The sequence below is a fragment of the Megalobrama amblycephala genome, linkage group LG10 (assembly GCF_018812025.1).
Source record: "Megalobrama amblycephala isolate DHTTF-2021 linkage group LG10, ASM1881202v1, whole genome shotgun sequence".
Lineage (NCBI taxonomy): Eukaryota > Metazoa > Chordata > Actinopteri > Cypriniformes > Xenocyprididae > Megalobrama > Megalobrama amblycephala.
This window is the reverse complement of record NC_063053.1, coordinates 26,959,102-26,961,623: the sequence shown is the minus strand read 5'-3', so window position 1 is coordinate 26,961,623 and position 2,522 is coordinate 26,959,102.

Sequence of the window (2,522 nt, the reverse complement as noted above, 5' to 3'; positions counted from 1 at the left end):
GCATGAATATAATGTATTTAATATATGAAATGAATAATACAAAGGTTATACAGCTAAATATACACAGAGGATATACATATGTACAAAAGAGAAAGTAAAGGCAGGAAAAGAGAGAAGACAAGTAGCAAAACTTACTAACAGTTCTTGAGAGCCAGCAAAGAAATCAGTTTCATTAGGTTGTGTTAGATGTATCGCATCTAAGATAGAGAAACGGTACTTGCATTAGTTTGTGCTGAGTTTCAAAAGATACAGGTGATGGTTCAGTGTGGCTGCAGTTCGTTGGCTTCTTCCGTTTCCATGGGAAGATTTGAACTGAGGACTTGAAGGTTTGTTTCGCCGGAGATGGTCGTCCCAAAGAGAAGAGCGCGTGATGGAAGCGTGGTCACCTGAGACGTCAGGGAGAGACGTGCACGAGATGGCGATGGACAATTCAGAGACAACCAAGAGACAAAGGAAAAATTGCGTGTTGTTGTCTTTTATGGAAAGACAAGCCAACACGCCTCCTTGGGGAAACAGCCAATAGATGCGGGTGCAATCCTGGTGGGCAAACTTTTCTTTGTCTCCATTTATGACTTCATTTGCATGAATTATGAAGTGTCAGATTGGAGTGTATTTTCTTCACAGTACCATTAAAAATAGAACAATGCATTTTACAGTAATGTGACATACATTGTTGAATGAGGCATAAAGAGAGCTTTACAAAGAAACCAAACTTGTCAGGTGGGAAAGGCATACAAGAGAAGTTATAGTTTACAGTCAAATTTTATCGTTAGAAATGACACTAGCACAACTACAGTCCTAGCTAAACTTATACAGTAGGGATACCTATATGCAATTTGAAATACAACGGTGGGTACACTTAGGCATAGTCATATTTTGCACATACAATATTCAATACATGTTTGTGTGTGTGTGTCTGTGTGTGTGTGTGTGTGTGTGTGTGTGTGTGTGTGTGTGTGTGTGTGTGTGTGTGTGTGTGTGTGTGTATTGGGTTTTGGCTGTTCTGGATTGTAGCCACATGAGGGACTCTTTTGAAGTCCCCAGAGCTGGGGACTGGGGTTCTCTGGTTAGTTTCTGACAGGGCCACAAAAATGCCAAATCCCGTGATTTACATACACCGTTCAGGAGGCTAAAATCATTCTGAAAATTCCAAAGTTGGTTGGCTAAGACGGATATCATACAGGCGTTACAATAGATAGATAGATAGATAGATAATATGTATATACAAGTTTGTCTGGCTTTGATGATTATACTGTAAGCCTATGTGCTTGAACTAAACGGCTAAATTCATACACGCACTGATTCTGGTAGCATTGCTTGTCTGTAAAGTTTTAAGAGGACAAAATATCCCCTGAGTATTTCATCACAGCACAGGCTGATTTAGCATGCTAATTAACCACTGATGAAATGTTGCTCCTACAACAGTGATTAGATGTACAGTCTGACCTGATGAGTCACTGCAGTGACAGCTTTTATGAAGGAATAAATTCACCTGCTTATGACTTTTCTTACCTTAGCATCTCAAGACATGACATTATTTGACACTTCTTTTTGCAGAATTACAGTAAACAAATTACATTGACAGTACCCAGATAGTGACATTGTCATACTTATGACAAGATGTAGTTGTTATAAAACTGGACTGTTTTATACTGTTTTACTCTTTTTTTTTTTTTTTTTTTGCAACTCTTACAACATTTATTAAGAGCCTTAATTGGTAAAAACACCCTTATTTTATGAACATCAAACAACAGTGCTTGACTGATAATATTGTCTGGTGGGAACTGTTTTGACTTGCTAGGCAATGAAATTGAAGGTCCATCTTTAATTTAGCTTTGGCACAAAACATGTTTCTGTTGTCATTTCCTGGAAAAGCTGGTTTATTCTGTCCCCTCCAGACATCTGTACTCTTGCCTGCTCAACTCTTCAGATGCTCATGATTCACTTCACCATGAAGCCCTGAGATTAATCATTGCTCGTAAACATCTTCACACACATTCATCACTGAATTCAATATAAGCAACCCCCACAAGAACATCTCTACCGGCACAACAAAAATACTGCTTCATTCATAAACCATGAGCCTACTAACTTCCACACATTTTTTTTTTTTTCTGTTCTAAACCTGAAAACCTGAAACAGTTTGTGAGTTTTCATTGAGTTACATGATTTCTGATTTGTTGTAACAGTATTTTCTTTGTTACCAGGACATTGTTGAGTTTATAACTTTCCTTGTAGGTTGGTATTATTGATTGGTTGCTATAGGATTGGCAAATTGATCAGTACATGACCATATCATTTATACTTGTAAAATTCAGTAAGAGTAGTTTATATATTTGTGTTTGCTCAGTTTTGTAGAAAATCGGTTGGAAATTATTAATTTATTTAGATTCTATTGACTTTTGTAATTTATTTTATTTATTAGGGCATGGAAACCGATGGTGCGAGGACCCTGTTGGAATTGCTCTGTGTATTTTATTTTATATTTTAATGCATGTTAATGCTTGTTTTGCTTTACAGTG